We start from the raw sequence: 24549 nt of genomic DNA, 5'->3' as shown, positions 1-24549 counted from the left end.
GTGGCTCTGGAGGTTGCGGCAGGGGGATCATGAGTTCAAAGTCAGCCTCAGCAACTAAGCGAGGCCCTAAGCAACTCAGGGAGACCCTGTCTCTAAATAAAATATAAAAAAAGGGGCTGCAGATTTGGCTCAGTGGTTGACTGTCTCTGGGTTCAATCCTCGGTATCAAAATAATAACAATAATAACCAGTTGTTGTCTCTTGGTTGTGTGCTTATCTTTGTTTTTGTTTTTTTTTAGTTTATAGATGGATGCAAAACCTTTATTTTATCTTTTTTTATGTGGCACCAAGGAAGGAACTTAGTGCTTCACATGTGCTAGTCAAGTGCTCTCCCATTGAGATATTACCACAGCCCCTTGTCTTTGTTTTTGAGACTCCTTATCAGTCTGTCTATAGATATTGTTTTGTATACTAAAAAAACCTTCCTCTGATTAATTGTGGGGAAAAAGAGAACATGCTACTAGATGATGTATGCTAATAGTTTGATTTCTAAATGCAGCAGCTAACTAGTTCTACTTATTCTGAGCAAAAAAGCAGTACTGAAATTTGTACACAGACTAAAGCATTGCATAAAAATCAGGCCCCAGAGGCACATTTATCTAAGATGCTCTGAATACAGCTCTCCATTAAGTATGTTGAAACTCCCAATGGCTCCTTCCTTTGTATTATTGGCTCTGAACTTGGAAATATTTAAATCATTCCTATTTTTACCATGGTCTTTACATACATTTTGGATTACTATGGCTTATTTTATTTTTGTTTTTATAATTATAGTGGGCATGATTCTCAATCTACAAACTCATGTCTGCCAGAACCATTGCACTGTTTATTTCCTTATATATATTTATATATCAACTACCTAATTCTCTGAACTCTATATGTCAGATCAGGTGAGGCAGGCAGTGACCAAAGGAGGCAGATTTAAAAGGGCCGCTGAACAGGCTTTATTGAGATATCACTCCCGGGCGGAACTCGATCAGACCCACAGAGGGGGACAGGGGAAGGGTCTGAGGAGAAACCACGTGGAAGCTCGACCGGACTGGACTTTTATGGGGCTTACAGCAGGAAGGGAAGGGCTTGGGACAGGAAAAGGTGTTTCTAGGATCCCTTGCCCCCTTGAAGTTGGTCAGGGGAGTTGACTGAACTCCAAGATTGACCAGGGGGTCCTGCTGATTGACAGGAGTTAGTCAGGAGATCTGGCTGATTGACAGGCGTTTCTGCCGGCATCTGATTGATGTTCCTTTCCTCCCACGGGCTGCTTTGTTCTGAGTTGCCACTAAGTTGCCACCACTGACCTAACACTATACTTCTTCTTGGTAATTGCAAGAGTGTGTGTGTGTGTGTGTGTGTGTGTGTGTGTGTGTGTCTGTGTGTGGTGGGGGAAAGAGACAGAGAGAATTATGATTTTTTAAATTGTAAATCATAGTTCTGCCCACAAGGCCATATTACATTATCAGTGTAAGGGTCCGGCAAAGCATCGGAGGAAGAGACCACCAAGAGACTGACTTTATGCAATAAGCAGGAGGGGTTTTATTGAGATTCCAGCATGCTGGGGCTCCGTGCCCACTCCAGAAGGGAGAGCAGCCCAGAGCCCAGAGCAGAGGTCAAGCAGTGCTTAAGTACACTTTTTGGGGAGGGCGGGGGCTTTGCATACATCAGAACAAATCATCATGAGGCGCGGGAAAATTGAACAACAACTCTGAGACATGATTAGTACATTCATTGGCGGGAACAGATTGGGTAGGGGTGATTGGTCACTCCTAAGCGGGGTACACATTCAAACTGATTGGTTTTGGGCCCTGACTGCCTACGTGACAAGCTACACAGGGTCCCAGGTATTAAAACAACCAGAGAGTCAGTGGGAATATTTACTGGGCAGTTTGGGTATTGTCCTAACAGCTACAGGAATTTCAGGTTTTGGGGGTAGCTGAGGAACTTAACAATACCTGGTCTTTTACTTTTTAACTCAGGCCTTGCAGCTTAGAAACTTTACAATGCCTGGTCTTTTACACTTTAACTTCAATTTCTTTTACTCTTACAATCAGTACCAACACAATAGCTACTTTTATCACAGCAAGTGTCACTGTATTAGGGATCACCTAACTTTTTTTTTATTGGTTGTTCAAAACATTACAAAGCTCTTGACATATCATATTTCATACATTAGATTCAAGTGGGTTATGAACTCCCATTTTTACCCCAAATACAGATTGCAGAATCACATCGGTTACACATCCACAATTTTACATAATGCCCTATTAGTAACTGTTGTATTCTGCTACCTTTCCTATCCTCTACTATCCCCCCTCCCCTCCCCTCCTATCTTCTCTCTCTACCCCATCTACTGTAATTCATTTCTCTCCTTGTTTATTTTCCCATTTCCCTCACAACCTCTTATATGTAATTTTGTATAGCAATGAGGGTCTCCCTCCATTTCCATGCAATTTCCCTTTTCTCTCCCTTTCCCTCCCACCTCATGTCGCTGTTTAATGTTAATCTTTTCTTCCTGTTCTTCCTCCCTGCTCTATTCTTAGTTGCTCTCATTATATCAAAGAAGACATTTGGTATTTGTTTTTTAGGGATTGGCTAGCTTCACTAAGCATAATCTGCTCTAGTGCCATCCATTTCCCTGCAAATTCCATGATTTTGTCATTTTTAGTGCTGCGTAATACTCCATGATGTATAAATGCCACATTTTTTTTTTATCCATTCATCTATTGAAGGGCATCTGGGTTGGTTCCACAGTCTAGCTATTGTGAATTGTGCTGCTATGAACATCGATGTGGCAGTAAGGGATCACCTAACCTAGCTATTTGTAAAACTTACAGCTACATGTGGATAGCATAGGAAAGGAGCACTAATCAAAGTTAGGATCAACATAATAAAGATTGTTTGGTGTGCCTATATGTAAAACCTATACCAGAAGGATATGAATAACAGAGCCAGTTATGCAATCAATCAGCATACCTTAGATGAGTATATTAAGATTTTCTAAGTATAAGAGCTTAGAAATTATAAAGTATGAGAATGTGCATAGCTTCATAGCACTTTTTCCCACTGCAGGGCTGTATGCAGGCTGTCCACTTTTCAGAGTCTTGAAAATTGTGCCCATGGCTGGATGCTCTTGAACTTGCTTTGAAAAAAGCATTTGGGCTAGAGCCCTCCACAATGATGGCCCATGGAGCCACCAGGAAAGGAGAGCACATTCACATGTAGAAAGCCTTTAATGAACCATTAAAGGCACTCATCCAAAGGTTCAATTACTGTGGCTTTCTACCCTTTCCTCAACCAAATATGCTTCAATGTGGTATATATTAATAGATTAGGATTCATATTAGATGATTTCTTTCTTTTTCTTTTTTTTTTTTTAGTTATAGATGGACATAATACCTTTATTTTATTTTTTATTTTTAGGTGGTGCTGAGGATTGATGCATCCTAGGTAAGCACTCTACCATTGAGCCACAACCCCAGCCCCAGATGATTTCTTGTTATGTTCAGTAATCCCATAACAAATATAAATAATTTGTAAAAGCTAACTCTTCTCTGGTTTCTTTTATTATGCCAATGCCAGTGCAATAAATGCAATAGAGTTTACTATTGGTCTTAAGTATGTTCTTCTCCAGCTTTAACAATTATGCTTTGTGTACTTGATATGATTTAACTAATAGCAGTTTCATGAAATTATTGAAAACATGGGCTCAGGAGCCAAATAACTTTAGTTGTAATCCTAGTTCTGTCACCGAGTAACTGTTCTATCTAGAGCAAATTATTTAATTTCTCAATTAAGCCTATTTCTCAGTTTTATCATTTGTAAAGCAGGGATGATAATAGTTTCTAAGTTATATAAGAAGTTGTTAAAGACAAAATACCTAGAACAGTAAGTACCTAGCACATATTTCCTCTCAGTAAGTGAAAGGCCATATTAAAAAGGTCATACGTAGGGGCTAAGGATATAGCTCAGTGGTAAAACACTTGCTTAGTATATGTGAGGCCCTTGGTTCTATTCCTAGCATTCTGAAACTAAGCTATATATATTTTGAAGTTCCATTATTATGAAATGTCCAAGTGTAGCAGAAAACAGATTAGTAAGTGGCTTAGGGCTAAGAGAGAATGTTTAGAGAGAAATGGGGAGTGACTGCTAATGAGTATGGAGTTCTTTTAGAAGAATGAAAATATTCTGGTTTTAGTGGTATGGTTGCATAATCCCGTGGATATACTAAAAAACAATGAATCCAACACTCTAAAAGGAAATCTTTATTGTATATGAGTTATATTGCAAGGAAGCTGTTTTTTTTTAAATTTGTAGATGAACACAATATCTTGTTTATTTTTATGTGGTACTAGGAATCAAACCCAGTGCCTCACAAGTGATAGGTGACCACTCTACCACTGATCCACAACCCAGCTCCAAGAAAGCTGTTTTAAAAACTTTTTTGTTAGCAGGGTGCTGTGGCACATGCCTATAATCCCAGCGGCTCAGGAGGCTGAGGTAGGAGGATGGCAAGTTCAAAGCCATCCTCAGAAACTTAGTGAGACTCTGTCTCAAAATAAAAAATATAAAAAGGGGCTGTGGATGTGTCTCAATGGTTAAGCACCCCTGGGTTCAATCCCTGATACCAAGAAAAAAATTGTGTTGTTTATTTGAGGTCATACTTTATCTGTAATAAATTATTTTTCATTTAAAAAATTGTCTGTACTGCGCTGGGCAAAGTGGCACAAGCCTATAATCCCAGCAGTTTGAGAGACTGAGGCAGGAGGATGGCAAGTTCAAAGCCAGCCGCAGCAATGGCGAGGCACTAAACAACTCTGAGACCCTGTCTCTAAACACATAAAATACAAAATAGGGCTGGAATGTGGCTCAGTGGTAGAATGCCCGTGACTTTAATCCCTAGTGCCCCTCCAAAAATTATGTGTGCTAACTAATAAAGGAATAATATAAAATGTAACCTTTTTTAAAAAAGTAAAGTATTGTAATTGGTTCATTTGTTCCCACATGAAAATAATTGTAGGGTTATCATGGCTAATCAATTAAACCAAAAAAATGGCCAAGTCCATTGTTCTTCATTCTTCTTTCAGGGCACTTTTCTTTCACACTCTACAGTAATGGTTTCGGTCCTTATCTATTCTCCCCTACTAGGATGTGAGTACCTTCGGGAAATGGAAGAAGTCTTATCACTTTTGTAACCCAGGCCCTAGCTCAGTCCCTGAAGCACTATAGCCATTTATCAAATATCTGTTGACAGACTGAATTAATAAATGATGAATTATAAGCTCTATCTCAGTCAAAATTTGCAAATTTATCTGTTCTCTTTTCTTCTTTTTCAGGAATAACAATCATTGATCTTTCTTGATCATAAGAGCTCCACCAGTCATCTAAATTGACATTAAGATTACAAATGGGAAATATTAGTCTTCTAAATATCTGGAAGTAGAAATTTCTTTTATCTTCCTTTTTCAAAAGGTACACAACATATAGTATAAAATGTTAAACTATTAAAGTCACTGAATATAAATTTTGAAGCTGAGAGAGAGAGAGAGAGAAAGATCTTGTTTGGAGGTGGAATTGAACCCGGGAATGCTTTACTACTGAGCTACATCCCAGACCTTTTTATTTTTTATTTTTTTAAATTTTTGGGGTACTGGGGATTTAACCCAGGGGAAATTTACCACTGATGTACATCCCCAGCACTTTGGTCTTATTATAGGGTTTCATGAGTTTGCTGAGGGTGGCCCTGAACTTGGATTCTCCTGCCTCAGTCTCTTGAGTTATGGAGATTACAGGCATGTGCCACTGTGCCTAGTGAAAAAGAGATCTTAACACATGTATGGTAAGAGATGTTGCATCTTAATGGGATTCTAATTTTAACACATAATGATTTAGAATAGACTAGATAGACTGCCTGGTTCTTTTAAAAAAAATTTTAGTTGTAGATGAACACAATACCTTTATTTTGTTTATTTAGTTTTTTTTAATGTAGTGCTGGGATCAAACCTAGTGCCTCATGTGTGCTAGGCAACCACTCCACCACTGAGCCACAACTCCCTCTCGTCCTGGTTCTTTTTGATATGATCGGAGACAATCCATGGTTCATGCTTGCATTAGATAACTTAATGTCTCATAACAAAATACTATAATTTCTTATCTGAATGGTACAAGTAGAAAATCAAAGTGCTGGCTAATTCAGCTCCCTGCTGAGGGCTCTTTTCCTGACATTCAGACAAATTCCTTCTTCCATGTGCTCTCATGGTGGGATCATCTGTGGAGGGGTGAGGAGAGATAGATAGATAGATAGAGAGAGAGAGAGAGAGAGAGAGAGAGAGAGAGAGAGACAAAGCGGGGGCAGAAAGAGAGAAAGAGAGGAGAAGGGAGATTGAAAGCTATGATTTCTTCTTTAAGGACACTAATCCCTTCATGAGAACTCCACTCTTACAAGTTTATTTAAACCTAATTGTTTTCCAAATGCCTCTGAAAGGGTAAAGTTTCTAAGCTGCAAAGCCTGAGTTAAAATGTAAAGGACCAGGTATTGTTAAGTTCCTATGCTACGCTCAAAGTCTGAAATTCCTGTAGCTGTTAGGACAATTCCCAGGACTGCCCATTAGATAATCTCCCCTGACCACCTAGTTGTTTAACAACCTGGGACCCTGTGCAGCTTAGCACGTAGGCATCTCAGGGCCTAAACCAATCAGTTTGAATGTGCACCCCGCTTTATGACTGACCTATCACCCCCGCTGACCTGTTCCCGCCAACGAATGTGCTAATCATGTTTGAGAGTTGTTGTTTGATTTTCCCGCACCTCATGATGATTTGCTCTGATGTATGCAAAGCCTTTGCCCTCCCCAAAAAGTGTACTTAAGCACTGCTCAACCCCTGCTCGGGGCGCTTGGCCGCTCTCCCTTGTTGAGTGAGCATGGAGCCCCAGCTAGCTAGAACTTCAATAAACCCCTTTTACTATTGCATGAGATGGTCTCTTGGTGGTCTCTTCCTCCGTCGTTCACCGGACCCTTACACCTCATCTCCAAATAGCATCACATTTGGGGTCAGGGCTTTGACATATGAATAGGGGGCCACAATTAAATCCACAGCATTGCTATAACTGCGTTTAAAATCTACTACATTGAGAATTTGTTCATTTAGTCAATAAAGGCTATGTTGATTGAACAACATTCTGCACTAGGTTCTGTCCTAGGCCTTGGGGGTATAGTAATAAATAGCAACTGCCAAAAATCTCTGCTTTCACAGATTTTTTTTTTTTTTTTTGCTCGACCACTGAGTCTCATCCCCAGCCCTATTTTGTATTTGATTTAGATACAATCTCTCACTGAGTTGCTTAGCTCCTCGCTAAATTGCTGAGGCTGGCTTTGAACTCATGATTCTCCTGCCTCAGCCTCCCCAGCCACTGGGATTACATACATGTGCCACCGAGCCCAGCTCACAGAACTTCTATACCTGGCTGCATCTGTTGGTTTGGTTTCTGTACCTAGCCCCTTGTTCTCAGATCTATTTCTACATCTCTTACTTAGCCCCTTGTTCTCAGATCTATTTCTACATCTCTTCTAGGTACAGACTTAGTTATCAACTCCTTTAATGATCAGGAACTGGTACTGAAACCAGAGTTTTGAGATGAGACTAGATTCCCTAATTTGTCAATTTTCTATGGGTTCTTGTCTTGCAAATGTTGAAGAATAAAATCCATGGACAATTGTAACTGAAAGCTTGGTCCTCCTCCCTGATGTCAATCCAATAAAGAGGCCAAGGTTTTGAGGAAAAGGAAAAAGAAGTTTCATTGCTTTGCTAGCAAAGGAAAAACCTGTCCTAAAACTCCTGTACTAAAGGCTGTGACACTCTCTATCAGGATGGACAGGGAGGTTTTAAAGAAACTCTTAGAGTGTTACATTCCAGGTGTGCTCTAGTAGAGGGTCCCAGGGTGCCCTGACTGTGTGTTAAGAATCACTAGTTAATTTGAATAATATTCACTTCCCATATCCTCAGCAGGCATCTCCTTCCCATAGTGGGTGTATTCAAGGGCAATTAACTAGGGGAAGAAAAGATAACACTGTCTCCCCAATCTTGTTAGGGAGGGGGAGAGGGGAGAAGAGAAGAAGAGGAAAAAAACACGTTCTTCTTAAAAAAAAAAAAGTCTCAGACCTATGAGGGCTACAATCAGAAGATGAAGGGACCACTGTTTCAGGAAAGAGTAAACAGAGCAGGATTTATTTAAGCAAGAAGAGATAGAACTCTGGCCAAGCGGGAGAGGGCCCAAGAGCAGGAAAACCTATTTTGGTGTGCCAATTGAGCAATTTATATATGGTTCTGGGCAGAGCATGAAGCAAAATCTATGTAAAATAGCTATTGAAAAGGCATCCTGGCTACCATCTGGGTTCACTTCCATTCTCCTTCCAGTAACTTCAATCTGGGTTCACCCTCACCCTCTGTTTTCCACCTCTGGGACAAAGGAGTTGGCTAGAGATGTTCCCACAGGTGAGCTTCAATGTCTTTTACATGAGAAATAGGCCTCATTGGTGCTCCTTAACAAGTCTACTGGTTAGCCTCAGGGTGTGGTTGAATGGGGTCTATTATCCCTAATGCCTGGTCATTCTATTTTATTCTCATTCAGTACTATTCCATAAGAAAAGACAGTTAATTACCCCTTTGAGACAAGATTATTTCTTTTCTTGAAAGCATGCTGCATAATCAGATAAGTTGACAACTAAATACTAAAGAAAAGGTGTTTATTTTTATTTTAAAAATCTTTTCCAGGGCTGGGATTGTGGCTTACTGGTACAGCACTTGCCTAGCATTTGTGAGGCACTGGGTTCGATTCTCAGCACCACATATAAATAAATAAGTAAATAAGTAAATAAAGGACCATTGACAACTTTATATATATATATATATGAATGTAAGCTGCATGGAAATAGGGTCTATTGTTTTTATTACTTTCAACACTGTATTCCCCTTAACATGGAGACTTTTGCATATCATGAGGCTAAAAACGTATTTGTAGTGGGGCAATGTATTGAAGTAAAGTGCAGAAGTCAGGAAAAAGGCCTTTAACTGAACTCTAGGAAATGAGTAGAAAACACTTAAGTGGAAAAAAAAGATGTAGAAATTCAAGAAAGGAGAGTCTGCCTTTGTAGCCATGTAGAGGTAAAAATAAACAGAAGGGTTTAATAGGATCATTAGTAGGCTTCATGAAGTTGTAATAAGGATTAGAAATTATTTTTTTTTATTTTTTTTTTAATTTTTTTTTTAATATTTATTTTCCAGTTCTCGGTGGACACAACATCCTTGTTTGTATGTGGTGCTGAGGATCGAACCCGGGCCGCACGCATGCCAGGCGAGCGCGCCACCGCCCGAGCCAAATCTCCAGCCCGATTAGAAATTATTTTAAAAAATAATAGCTACAATTTGTTGAGTGTTTTCTTTTTTAATTAATTAATTTATTTTTTAATTATTTCTTACATACATTACAATAAAGGAGTGCATTACATTCATAATTCTTTTGCATTGCAATTCTTAATACACCTTTATACCACAATTAAAAATTTTTTTCCATATTGTGTTTGATTTATAAAACAAGTAAAAACTGATTATCTAGATGAAACTAAAAAACAAAGTATTTTTATTTTTTATTTATTTTTTTTTGAAATTTTAATATTTTATTTTTTAGTTTTCGGTGGACACAACATCTTTGTATGTGGTGTTGAGGATCGAACCCGGGCCACATGCATGCCAGGTGAGCGCACTACCGCTTGAGCCACATCCCCAGCCAACAAAGTATTTTTAAAACAAAATATTTCAAATATAAGAACTTTGGCTGTATTTTTTAATTAACTAGGATTATCATGTTTCTTCCCATATTTGTTACTGAACACTCCATCCTTGTCCCTGATGACAATTCAATAATGAGGACATGGTTTAGAGAAAAGGGAAAAAGAAGTTTTATTTCTTTGCTATCAAAGGAGAAACACAGAGGATGCCTCAGGCTGTGATTCCACCCATCCCATTCAGGGAGAACTGGTTTTTAAAGAGGTGAGCCAAAGGCTGCATTCCAGGAGTGCACAGCCATATGTATTGAATCATCTTCCTATAAATATATGGGGACGAGATATTCTAGATCAATTATGTCTTGTTGGGTAAACATATAACAGTAGCACCACCCCAGAGAAAAACCCCAGCATGGTGTCTAACGACCCTCCTTCTTCTCTTTGTTTCTTTCAGTGGCATGAAACATTCCCGCCAGCGCCAATGTTCAAATCCTGCTGGTGGGAAGCCTTAGCCCCAATTAGAATTAACTTCTTGGGCTCTGGAACTGTCATATGGAAGAGCTTGCCAATAAACGGGCGACCTGTTATCTACCTCAGCCCTGCGACCTCTCCTTAGACCTATATAAACACACAGCCTTTTGTAATAAAGTGGAAACCTCTTTGGTAATCTTTGTCGTGTGGTGCGGCATTTTTCTAGTCTTACAGTGGTGCCAAAACCCGGGAGACGGTGTGCTTGACAAACCAAGCCCCATCTCTGCCACTGCCGTCACCAATGACACATTTTGCCCTCATCTGTCTTTTTGGGCGCAGGCTCCCTGCACTCACCACTGATCCGGCCTAGGTACGTTTCCCCCCTCCCTGGTTTGCCAACTGCCTTCGGACTCCCAGCAGGAGACGCGACTGTGATAGTCTGGCATGCTCCTGACACCCGGTAGGGAGGAGGGAATACACCCCACTAAGATCTTCACTGGTCGAAGTGGACCCTCTGGCGACCCGCTTCCCTTTGAGGTGTGAGGCTTCTGGGTTTACAGAGAGGGGCTCCCTGGTCTCTTCCTCCTCCACAGAGCTGCGCACCGTGGTAGCTGCACGCCTTGCCTGGCCCGCAGGCCCGGGGCTGCGCACCCCACCCGACCCGGGACTGCACGTGTCCCCGCCCGGCGGAGCCCTGTGCCCTGCTGGAGCTGTGTTCAGCCCCGAGCTGAACTTCTGGCTTGGGCCGTGCCCAGCCCAGTGGAGAGGCGCGCCCCGCTGGAGCTGTGTTCAGCCTAGAGCTGAACTTCCGGCTAGGGGCTGCGCTCTGCTGGGGCTCTGCTCTTTCCTTCCTTCTTTAAACTTCTTGTTCTGGTGGGAAATTTTCCTGGCGCCAGGTGACCTGCAGCCTCAACCCTTACAGGGTCACACAGTCTGCACTTCGTCTGTGATGATCGAGCTGTGCCCTCTGCAGTGGACTGGTCACTTCGGGGACGCCCACGTGATCCTCCATCTGCTCTATGCTTGGAGGAAGCTGCTACAGCCCGGGTTAATTCTTTTTCTCCCTCTGCTGTCCCTTCCTCCACTCTCTAACTATGGGTGCCTCCTTGCCTATACGCCTATACCGGAAGCCTCACCACTCAAAGTGTCTCCTTAAGAATTTGGCTACACTCTCTTTCCCCGGATCTCAAGCCCCAAATCCTTATCAGATTCTGTACCCAAGATTGGCACATATCCACTATATAATGACAATCATTGGCCTCCAGAAGGCTCGTTAGATCCAAATTTCCTCCGGGACCTTTTAACTATTGCCTGCGCCTGAAAGGGTAGAAAGGGTTCCCAGACCCTCCCCCCGCCCCCCCCCCCCGTCCTGCCTTCTGGTCTCTGTTCCCAACCTTCCCCTCTGCGCCCTTCCCTCTGCTCTACATGTCTGCTCTCCCTCCCAGTGGTACAGCATCTGTGTCCCTCTCCCTGCTGAAGCCGCTGCCTGAGGCCCTGCCTGCGCACTTCCCCCTCCTTTTCACAATCCGTGTCCCCTCCTTGCTGCCACTGCTGCCGCTACCTCCACAGCTGCCACTGCCGCTGCCCCCGTAACCTTGTCTGTGCACTTCTAGTCTGCCTGGCCACCAGACACTTGCGCTGGTGCTCCACCTTCCTGGTGCGGCGGGCGAAACGGGCCGGCAGTGCACCCTTGGCGGCTTGGAGAGACCTCGGAATCCCACCTCAGCCGGCGGGCGAGCTGCCGTCCTTCACCTTCCTTGCGCAGCTTTCGCGCGAGCCCCCGACTATGGCGCCCCTCCCTTTGCCGCCCAGTTTCAAGGGGCAGGCAGGATGGGTCCCACCTGGCTGCAATGGGTGGGATCTCCGGATCTCTCTGAGCCTCTCCCCCTCCCCCAACTCTGCTCACCTCTTCTACTGATAAGCGCCCCCCCCCCCACACTCAGTGTCCCACTGATCCCTTTTATCAGATAACTCACAGTTCCTTTGTTCTGTCAGGGAAGTAGCTGGTGCTGACCGGATAGTCCGAGTGCACGTCCCATAACTGAATCTAACTGGGACTGCATGCAAGCCGTTTCTAATAAGGTAGTTAACTTTGATAAACTGAAGGACATTTCCCAGAACCCTGATGAAAATACATCCTTATTTCTCAACCGCCTTACAGAGGCCCTAACCAAATACATTAAGCTAGATATTGAGTCTCCCATCAGGGCTACAGTGTTAGCAACCCATTTCATTATTCAATCGGCTCATGATATTAGAAAAAGCTCAAATGAGCTGAGGAGGACTATCAGACCCCTATCTGAGATCTGGTGGAAATGGCTTTTAAAGCAGGCTCCTTTGCAGAAAAGAAGGTAACACCCCAAACTCAGGCCTTAACAGCAGCCCTGAGGCCTACATCTCCAGCAAGTTTCAGAGGGGAACCAGCATTCCTCTCCATCAGAGGCTTGCCTCAAATATGGATGCGAAGGTCACTGGGCTCGCCAATGCCCAAACCCATGGCCTCCTTCCAGGCCATGCCCCACCTGTAAGCAGACAGGACATTGGAAGATTGACTGCGCCAGGCTGGCCCTTCCTCGGCGCCTCTACGCAGGGGGTATGACCAGTCAGGCAGTCCCCTCTCCTGAACTTTTGGGGTTTGCAGAAGACTGAAGAAGCCCAGATTCAAAGACCCCCTCAGCCCTCTCTGAGCCCAGGGTAATGCTCCAGGCAGCGGGTAAGTCCATAACCTTCCTTGTGGACATGGGGGCTTCCTATTCTGTCTTGCCTGCCCATTCTAGGCCTCTGTTTCCTTCCCAGGTCTCAGTTATGGGGATTGATAACAAACCCTTCTCCCCAAACAGAACTGTAAAGCTGGCCTGTGCCCTGGAGGGACACCCATTCACACACTATTCTGGTCATTCCATCCTGTGAGTTCCTCTCCTAGGCAGAGATGTTCTCCAATTATTAGGAGCCACCCTCTAATTATACCCCAAGAATACTACCACCCATCTCCTTTGGCCTTTAACTCTTACCCTCTCTAATGACCTGACAGTACCTACTGTGCCATTGCCCCCTGATCCCTAGGTCTGAGACATCTCCATGCTGGTTATTGCCTCCCACCACAAGCCAGTCATACCCAGCTGAAATACCAAACTAAACTTCCTTGTGTTCCCAATTTCCTATCTCCAAAACCCATTGGGAGGGACTTAAACCCATTATACACCGGTTGCTGGCCCAGGGACTCCTTATTCCTACTGACTCCCCCTGCAACCCCCGCCATAGTGCTGGTGCGCAAACCCTCCGGGGCCTATCGCTTAGTCCAGGAACTCTGCCTAATTAATGAGGCAGTTATTCCCATCCACTTGGTTTCCAACCCTCATGCTTTTCTTTCTCATATCCCCCTTTGACCATTCACTTTACTGTCCTGGACCTTAAAGCTGGCTTTTTTACAGTGCCTTTGCATCCTGACTCTTATTACTTCTTTGCCTTCACATGGGAAGACTTACATTCTTTAGGTTTCAACAGCTGACATGGACAGGCCTACCCCAAGGCTTCAGGGACAGTCCCTACCACTTTGGTCAGGCCTTGACACAGGATTTAACTGTTTGTAATTTGGGGATAGCACTCTCTTACAGTTGGATAGAAGTCTTCCCTACCTCCAGGAAAACTGCTGACACCATAGGAAACTGCTGACACTGTCGCCTCCATCCTCATTAAGCAGATCATTCCTAGGTTTGAACTTCCTGCCTCCATCCAGTCAGACAACGGTCCAGCCTTCACTTCTTGGATTGTTTAACTAGTTTCCAAAGGCCTTAACAGCACTTGGAGGCTCCACATCCCTCACTGACCCAATCCTCGGGTAAGGTTGAGAGGCATAATGGCATTCTCAAGGATTATCTCACTAAACTTGCTATTGAACGCAAACTGTCCTGGCCCAATCTTTTGCCATTGGCCCTCACCCAAATTCGGGCAACTCCTAGAGCCCCCTCAGGCCTTAGCCCCTTTGAGCTGTTCTATGGATGCCTTTCTTAATCAACTAAAACTTTCCTGTCACTCCTCCCCACTCCCTGTGTCCCACCTGCCCTACTCCACCATGATACTTGGAGATTCAAAGTCAGAGAGACATATGTCCAAGGCATATGTAACGAGACATATGTACTCATTACACTCACCTAGTTTCTTCAGTTGATTGCGCCCCTACCAGATGTAATGCATCTATCTTCCTTCCCCTCTCCTACCAGAGTTCTGAACTTTTAAAAATAGCCACTAGGCCTTACCTTTGCTTCTTATATGATCAGACAGAAGATTACTTCAAATGGTGGCCCAAAACCTATGGGGCATGCCCCTACTGGTCATGTAACATTCATAACCCACATGCATGCATTGGGGATTCCTGTATTGGAAATTTCAGATTGATCTCGGGGGACTATCAATTGGCTATCACTGACCCTAATCATCCACGCTGGACTTCTAGGGTAAATGCTTCCTTCTACTGTAACATATCCTCTCCCACCCCCTGTGGCTCCATCTCTATCTCCCGAGAGCTTCAACCCTCCCAGCCCTCAGTAGCTATAATCTCTACTGACATAAAGCATTCCGAACAGCAGTTGCTAGACTCCATACAGGATCCATATGAGCCTAATGTTGGGAGTCCACCACAGTATTCATGGCTACGACTACTTACTGAAACTGTAACCTTCTTAAATCTAACCCTCCCTGCCATCACACCAACTGATTGCTACTTATGCACCTCTCTGACTCGACCTTTGCTTGCAGCAGTTCCCTTGAACTTCTAGGCTTCTGACCTCTCAAATTTCTCCACTCCATCTGCCCGCCTTTCTCTCCGAACCCTTTCACCCTACGCTCCATTATGGGAGCCCGAGGAGTCTAACCATACTGTGATTCCCTGGTGCTGCCTCCTGGGCTTGGGTGTCTCCCAGTCAAAGTTTTGCCACTCTAACATCACCTTTAACTTCACCCTGTATGCACCACCTGGTTCATTCTTCTGGTGTAATGGTTCTCTCATCACTATCTTATTCACCAACACCTCTACCCCGTGTATACTGGTGACACTTGTCCCACTATTGACTCTCTATACCCCAGCTGAAGTGCAGGCCCTCTTTTCTCCCCCAGTGCAGAATAAGCGGGCTGCTTCCCTTCCAATACTGGTGGGTCTCTTACTGGCTGTATCTGTAGTGGGGGCCAGAATTTCTGGTGGAGTTCTAGGACACTCCTTATGGGCTGTACAGGACTTAAGTTCTAAACTTGAATAAGCTCTCACTTCTACGGCAGAATCTCTAGCATCTTTACAAAGGCAGGTCACATCCTTGGCTCAAGTTACTCTTCAAAATCGACAAGCTATAGACTTACTCACAGCCGACAAAGGTGGAACCTGTCTTTTCTTGAGGGAAGAATGCTGTTACTACATCAACGAATCAGGCCTTGTGGAAACTAATGTAGTCAAGCTCACCGACTTGGCTACCCTTTGAAAAATACACCAAATCAAAACCCATTTGCCACCTTCTTTTTAGCCCACTTCCAATTGTGGCTGTTGCCTCTTTTAGGGCCCATATGTCTTCTTTTCCTGATGTGTCTGTTCCTGCCCTTGTAAAGGTAAAATTTCTAAGCTGATTCTAAGCCGCAGAGCCAGAGTTAAAGGGTAAAAGACCAGACACTGTGAAATTTCTAAACTGCAAGGCTTGGGTTGTAAAGTAAGAGACCATTGATATGTTTATTATTGCTAAATTCCTCGGCTACCCTGGAGCCTTTGATCTCTGTAGCTGTTAGGAGAATACCGGAGCTGCCCCAGTAAACATTCTCACTGACTCCTCTGGTGGTCTGATAACTTGGGACTTTGAGTCGCCTGGCACTAGGCACCACGGGCCCAGAACCAATCAGTTTAAATGTTCACCCTGCTTAAAAGTAACCAATCACCCCCGTCCAATCTGTTTCCGCCAATGAATGACTCAGAGTTGTTGTTCAATTTTCCCGCGCCTCCTGACGATTTGTTCTGATGTGTGCAAAGCCCCCCGCCCTCTCCAAAAAGTGTACTTAAGCTCTGCCTGACCTCTGCTCGGGGCTCTGGGCTGCTCTATCTTCCTGAGTGAGCCTGGAACCTCAGCATGCTGAATCAATAAAACCCCTTCTGCCAATTGCATGGAGCCGGTCTCTTGTGGTCTCTCCCTCCGACGCTTCGCCGGACCATTACACCCTGTCTGCTTCGCTTCCTACAGGGCCAATTACAGAAGATCTCTAACCAAACTTTCAACCAGCCTCTGCTTAGGTACTACCAGCCTCTGATGACTGATGAGCCTCCAACATCTTCAAGAGAACAGCTCACTCAGTGCTGAAGCTCACTACCAGGCACGATGGAATGCAACGAACATCGGACAGCGGGAGACAACGAGCCCGGAGAACCTCTTAATCTGCCATCCTGGATTCTTGAGCCTTTATGTCCTTTTAAGCCTCCTCATGGCCCTTGACCTTTTCTCTGTCAGTCCCCCGACATGGAACTTCTGCCAAAAACTGACATTTGCTTTAATTTTTATCTTCATCCTGTTTTTGTTCGCCCTGATTTTCTTTAGGTGCTGGTGACGCCATGTCAAGGCAACGCTTCCAATATTTCCTAGAGTCTCTGTTACAGGACCAGTGGCTGATACCAAAAATCTCCTCCAGCCAGGACTGGTTCAATGCCATCGACGACTTGTGGTTTCAGGGAACTTTCATAGACTTCACCCCTACAGAAGTAGCTGTCTATAGCCACTGGGTTTTATTTCTGGTTGCCATGATATCCCCAGACCTGCCCTCCCGAACATTCCTCCACTTCCCCTTCTAGGCCCTACGCTCCCCTGCACAGCTGGAAGCAGCCAGATCTGACTAAAGTGGAAACCTCTTTGGTAATCTGTGTCGTGTGGTGCAGCATTTTTCTAGTCTTACATGTCTAACATTAACAAATAACATCAATTCAGATGTGCCCACTATTATGGCTAGACAAGGTTTTAAGAAAGAAAAAGGATTAGGATAACAAGGACAAGGTATAGTGGCACCAATACAAATAGATCAAAAAACAGACAGACATGGATTGGGTTTTCAGGAGGGGTCACTGAGACAATAAAAATTACTTGGAAATTAGAAAGGCTAGTATGGGTTCCAAAGTGGCCCCTGACTAAAGAAAAGATACAAGCAGCCCATGACCTGGTCAAACAACAATTAGCGGAGGGACATATACAATGTATCTGTATCTCCCCATAATACTCCCATTTTTGTCATCAAAAAGAAATCTGGTAAATGGATATTATTGCAAGATTTAAGAACCATTAATAATGAGATTGTTATTATGGGACCTGCTCAATCGGGGATTCCCCAATTGCCTGCTTTGCCAAAAACCTGGTATGTTTTAGTTATAAATATTAAAGATTGTTTTTTTTTCAATTCCAATTCATCCTAAGGATAGTTTACGTTTTGCATTTACTATCCCTATGCTGAATCATGAAGGTCCCGATGAGAGATATGAATGGAAAGTACTCCCTCAAGGGATGGCTAACAGCCCAACTACGTGTCAAATTTATGTTAACAAAGCAATCAAGCCACTTAGAAATCAAAATCCTGAAAGACAAATATTTCACTATATGGACGATGTATTATTGGCACACAAAGATAAAAACACATTGCTAGAATGTTATGCCACACTTACAAATTTATTAAAAAATTATAATCTAGAGATAGCAATAAAAGTACAATTAAATTTTCCAATTAATTATTTGGGAGTTCAATTATCCTCGACCATGGTCCTCAAGCACCCTTCACTGTAAGTATGGTCGAATCCATTAACAACTTGAACATGACGTCAGCAGGTTGGGCTGGGGATATACGGAAGAAAAACCGCTCACATCTGAGGAAAAACTATTTGTGTCTGAGGAACAGATAGGGAGAAAGAACGGAAGGACATTTCAGGAGGATAGAAAGGCTGATATAATGAATTTTTGTTCCATTTTTGTTTCATTTTGTCTCGGCTTTCTTTTGCATTATCTTAGTGAGGGGTATCTAAGAACCAAACCGAAAGGGCGTTAAGTGCTAGAGGAAGGAGGCATCTCAGTAAAATCAAGAACAGTTAGGGCATATGATAAGATGATACAAAGGTGTAGCCCATGGTTCATTAAAGAGGGGTTGTTAAATATATCACAATGGAACCATCATGGTGAAGATTTAAAAAAGATACAAAAGGAAAGCCCAGGAACTTTGCCAGTTGGCACATTACCATTATGGACGTTGGTACAATCTTGTTTGCTTAGTCTAGGAGAAGACATCTTACATCAAGTAAAAGAGGAAGTCTCTCGAGTTAGTCAGACAAAGGAAAAAGTTTAGAGGAGGAAGGGCTATCAGGGGAGAAATTACAATGGGAGGTTGCTACTAACCCCTTTCTATCATTGGTGGGCGTGGGTGTCCAACCAACAGCTCCCCCTATGGAGACAACATATGCTGAGTGGCCCTCAACCCCCCGTAGTTGATAGATGGGATCCTGAGACAGGACCTCAAAGATTAGCATGCCCTGTATTTGAGGCAACAGGAGGGCAGCGAATTCACCATGCTTTAGATTTCAAAATAGTGAAGCAGCTGAAAGAGGCTATAACAACCTATGGTGGCCTGAACGGGGAACGCCTGAGGGTAAGTGATAAGGTAAACTGCTTGCCCCTGAGGACAGTGCGAGAGGATGGGTAACCATTTAAAGATTCTTCTTTCATTTTGTTTCAAGTTTCCTGTCCCTGGAGATGGGCGGGTTGAGTTCCAGTTGAATGATTGCAAAGCCCCGAAATTCCGAAGTTCCGGTGCAGCATTTGGGAGCTCCTGGAGAGTTCACGTGGGTGGTTTGCGGTGTGGGTTCTAAAAATAAAGTTCATTCCTGCTTGAATCTTCAAGTGGTTCGTGATTTGTGCCCAGCCAGACTGTGGCAGGGGTCAAAATTCACTTGTTAATTTGAGAGAGGGAGAAGATGAATAAAAATATGTCCCTTTTAAAATAAGCCTCAGTGGCAGAGCATCAAGGGTTATATTCAAAGCATGAAGTGGGACCACTATTGAGGCAGGAGAAAGAGTTAAATTGAACAGGCAGGAAATTTGGGTTCCTTTGAGGTCATGTCTCTTTGTAGCAGGGCTGAGAAACTTCAAAGCCAGGTCTCATTAAGGTTGGGCCAACTCCTATGTAAGCAGAGAAAACAAAACAAAACAAACAAAAACCTAACTGGTAGTGAGACTTATACTGCTGGATACCCAGACCATCACCAAAAAAGGAACAGTAACCTGATTGGACCAAAGGGACATGAAGCCTCCTTGACACTGAGTCCCTTATCCAGGATTGAATAGGGGGCTGGATTCCTTAACCCTGTAGATCCATATTAACTGCAAGAGAATAGCCACTTTCAGGCATCCCTCTCTTGTGACCGTCCCCTTTGAGAGCTTTGCTTTCTTATTTTCAATTACTCTAACAAATCCTGTTACTTTGCTCTCACCATTGTGTCTGTGGATTTCATACTTCAAATTCTCAAGACAAAGAACCCAACATCACACTCCATGTTACACTGTTACAATATATAATACAAAAACTAAAAATGAAGGCTTTGGCATTGACAGAGGTCATCTGCAATAATTCTGTTTATTTAAAACAGCCACTTGCAAACATTTACAGTGGGTGACAGTTTACATTAATTGCCGCAGTCTCTGGCTGGGCACAAATCACGAGTCTCCACACAGCTTGTAGATTCAAACAGCAATTCTTTATTCCCGAACTCACACCGGCCGTCTACAAACACGTTCTGGGGGAATCCACGTTCTCTGCCCAAATCCACTCCGTTCTCTGCCCAAATCCTCTCCTGCCTAAATCCACTCCGCATGGGCTTCTGTCTCCCAAAATATACTGTCTGACCCTAAGCACTCAAGAGGAACTCAGCAGCAGGATACGCCCTATTCCAAAAGAGGAACACCCTAAGCTCCTATTACTAAACCACCCTATTCTAAAGGGGAAACACCCTACTCTCCTATTATGCTAAACTGCCCTATTCTAAAGGGGGAACACCCTAAACACGGATCCTGCCCTGGTCCTTGAGCAAGGTCACCTTTCAGAAGTCCTTCCACTAGACAGCATGGGAGTAAGCTGGCAAGGAATTTGTCATACCTACTTGGCTGATGGCTCCCAGCATCTCCCCACTTCTGATTAATTAAACAACAAGTAATGTGGCTTAAGGACCGTGCCTGGTAGGTTGTCCAGTTCAACATATGGCTCTTACCCGTCATCGGAAAACTGACCTTTAGGTAACTGACCTTTAGGCGTCAGCCTCCTGTCTTAGGTTGATACCATTGCAACTGGATCATACCCGTCACTGACTACCGGTCCAGCATACAGCCATACTTGTGGATAGGTCTATGCACCAGTGGGGGGGTGAGGTTCTTTGCCTCACCTCTGTTGGCCCCCAAATTTGGCCTTGGTGCCAGTGGGGGAGTGAGGTTAATGTGGCTTAAGGACCGCGCCTGGTAGGTTGTCCAATTCAACATATGGCTCTTACCCGTCATCGGAAAACTGACCTTTAGGTAACTGACCTTTAGGCGTCAGCCTCCTGTCTTAGGTTGATACCATTGCAATTGGATCATACCCGTCACTGACTGCCGGTCCAGCATATAGCCATTGGCCCCCAAATTTAGACCATCACTAGCAGAAGGGAGGAGGATACAGAAATGCCACGACACCAAGCCAATTGACAGTTCCTTTGGAAAAATTGCATCATTGGTGACACCATCAGCAAAGATCACTGGTGACACCATCAGCAAATATATGCCAGCATTACCACAATAGCTGCACTAAATGTAGTTACATAGTCCAGGCAAGTTCTGCAAGCGGTTCAAAGTGGAGGAATCTATCAATCTGTCCGTCTCTTCCCAAAGTCCGTTTCCTCCCAAAGTAAGTTGACTTCTTGATTGAGCATACTTGTTGAGTTATATTCATTGGGATGAAGATAGGAATTCTGGCAATGATGCTAAAAAGACATTATCCTGAAAAGAATTATTAAATATAATGAAAAGGAAAAGTGAAAGTAAACAAACAGATCTGTTAACCTACTTAAAAAACAATCCTTAACAGCTGTTTACCTGATTTAAATTAGTAAACAAGCAGATATGTTAAGCACCTTTAAAAACAATCTTTAACAGCTGTTTACCTAATTTAAATTAAGCCATTTAAATCACGTGAATAAAAAGTAAATAATTCGGATCCATTTTCTCATGAGCGCTCCTCATATATGAAATATGAACATACGCACACACAGACATATAACACAAAACACAAATGTGCAAACAAACGTACAACACATAAGATAATAATAAAGGCCTTGTAGCTTTACCTAGGTGAAATCTCCATTGCAATGTTTAAAAACTCTATAGTCAAAAAAAAATAAAACTGATCAGAAAAACATTAACCTAGGTTTGTGTGAGCTCAAAAAATAAAAATAGAACCTTATGATGTGGAAAAATGCAATAATAAAATAGATATTGAAAAAAGCATCCTTGTTAATCACTGTTGCAGATGTAAGAATGGCCAAGCTGGAGTTCTGGATATCAGCTGTTATGGATTTGAGTCAAATCATCTTCTTTTCGATTCGTAGAAATTGCTTTAGTTAGTCTTTCTGGAATCCAAATCGGCTGCTGTTCTCCCTGTGGAAACACACAAACAGAGCCCCGACTCCAGACAATCACTGGGTCTGGACCTTTCCATTGTCCTGTTAGAATATCTTTCCAAAGAACTTTAGGCTTATGCACATTTTTTGGATACATATGCCTTTCCGCAGCACTAAGTCCTGATGAATCCAAATTTAAAAAGTTTAGAGTAAAAAGGGTTATTTTAAGTTTATCTTTGGGGGATATATACCCCTTTCCAATTTTTAAGATTAACTAGGCTTCGAATCATGCAATCTTTCCTCCGTCATGAAAGCATCTTAACCACCTTCAAATTAACCTCTTAAAGCCTTCCAATTATCATTTATACTGTACTTTTAAATGTACTTTTTCACCACCTACAGCTTCACTCTTTTAAATGAGGCTTAGACTCTGTTTAAATCGCTTAATATTAGTTTACATGGCTGCCCTTCAACCAAAGGCCTTTTTTACTTCATTAAGAAGCTTTGTCTCAATCTGCCATGTACAAATACCTTTTTCTTCTTACTTCCTTTCTCACGCTTTTAAGGTAAGTCTAGTTTCCTCAAAATCTTTTTAAATGTCATTTCACAACTTTTACTTTACCACACAGAGATTATCTCATCTAGAAACATTTCTTTTTCTTTTAACCTTCCATATTAAAATATATTTTCACATCTTGAGTCTTTTTATATCTCTTTTTTAACCATTAACCCTTTTTATAAATTCACATTCTGAAACAACCCTTATAAAATTTCCGATTTAGACAAATTACTCCACTTTAAGAAGATGAAAGACTTTCATGTTTTTTATGATACTATAATACTGTAATTGAAACCCAACTGAAACTTCTTATACTTATTGTATATAAATTGCACCTGATAGAATCTTAACACTTAGTAACCTTGTTTTAGCAAAGACACAGACCAAAGCAATATTAAACTTTTTTCCATTTACCAATTTATGAAAACACACATAATGATTAAATATATTACCTTATGGAACTTAATAAGTAAAGAGTACTTGATTTTATATTTAGTGGTTGATATTTTAATACTTTAGCTTTGTAAATTAATTAGAACTTTGTAGAAACCAAGATCTTAGACAAATGTAGTAAACAGAATTAGCCATCTATTTCTTGAAGAAAAATCCTTCTACAGGATACCATGATGGTCCCATTGATATATTTAACAACTTCTCGTTTAAAAGCCATGAGCTACATTTTTGTATTGTATCAACATATGCCCTAGCTGTTCTTGGTCTTACTGGGGTGCCTTTTTTCTCTAACAATTTCTCTTCCTCTCTCGGCTGGGCACAAATCACGAGTCTCCACACAGCTTGTAGATTCAAACAGCAATTCTTTATTCCCGAACTCACACCGGCCGTCTACAAACACGTTCTGGGGGAATCTACGTTCTCTGCCCAAATCCACTCCGTTCTCTGCCCAAATCCTCTCCTGCCTAAATCCACTCCGCATGGGCTTCTGTCTCCCAAAATATACTGTCTGACCCTAAGCACTCAAGAGGAACTCAGCAGCAGGATACGCCCTATTCCAAAAGAGGAACACCCTAATCTCCTATTACTAAACCACCCTATTCTAAAGGGGAAACACCCTACTCTCCTATTATGCTAAACTGCCCTATTCTAAAGGGGGAACACCCTAAACACGGATCCTGCCCTGGTCCTTGAGCAAGGTCACCTTTCAGAAGTCCTTCCACTAGACAGCATGGGAGTAAGCTGGCAAGGAATTTGTCATACCTACTTGGCTGATGGCTCCCAGCAATTAATACCTATCTTTTGCTGTACTTCAGCACTTCTATTATTCCATTCTAAGCACTTGTATATAATTTCATAGTTCTTCCTAGGAAAAAATATTTGTTTGAGAAATCTTTTCTATTTTCATTATATCTCCTATCCTAGGAAATATTGCTCATCTGTCATCCATAAAGATGGTGAACTCTGCTATTGCTCTAATTTGATGCACTGACAACTAAAACCATGGAATCATTTTCATTAATGCTGGTGCTGTGGTTTGAAAGAGTTCTCCAAATTTTATGTTGGAAATTTAATTTCCAAAGTCCTATGTTAACAGTATTTGCTAGGTGGGACCATTGAGAAGTGATTGGGTCATGAGGGTTCTGTCCTCAGGCTTGTATTAATCCATTCATGGACTAATGAAATGATGGGTCATTTTTTTTTTAGTTTTTAGTTATAGATGAACACAATATATTTATTTTGTTTATTTAATTTTTATGTGTTGCTGACGATCAAACCCAGTGCCTCACTTGTGCAAGGCAAGCGCTCAGCCACTGAGCCACAATCCCAGCCTGAAATAATGGGTTATTGAGGGAGTGCTTTTGTTATAAAAGCAAACTCTCTATGTCATGTCATATGATGCTCTGCATATACTTGGGAATCTGCAGAGTGTCCCCACTAGTAAGAAGGTCCTTACCAGATGAAACCCCTCAACCTTGGACTTCCCAGTCATCAGAACTATAAGAAATAAATTTATTTTCTTTATAAACTTCTCAATCTCAGGTATTCTGCTATAGTAACAGGAATCAGAATGAGGCAGTTGGTAACAGGGAGCTTGCAGTACACTGTTCTGATTGGTCTTGCAACTGCTTTTCTAACTTCAGGGGAATAAGCATAAAC

Source organism: Callospermophilus lateralis, chromosome X, assembly GCF_048772815.1.
Source record: "Callospermophilus lateralis isolate mCalLat2 chromosome X, mCalLat2.hap1, whole genome shotgun sequence".
Taxonomy (NCBI): domain Eukaryota; kingdom Metazoa; phylum Chordata; class Mammalia; order Rodentia; family Sciuridae; genus Callospermophilus; species Callospermophilus lateralis.
The sequence above is the reverse complement of the archived record's forward strand: the minus strand, read 5'-3'. Positions refer to the sequence as shown.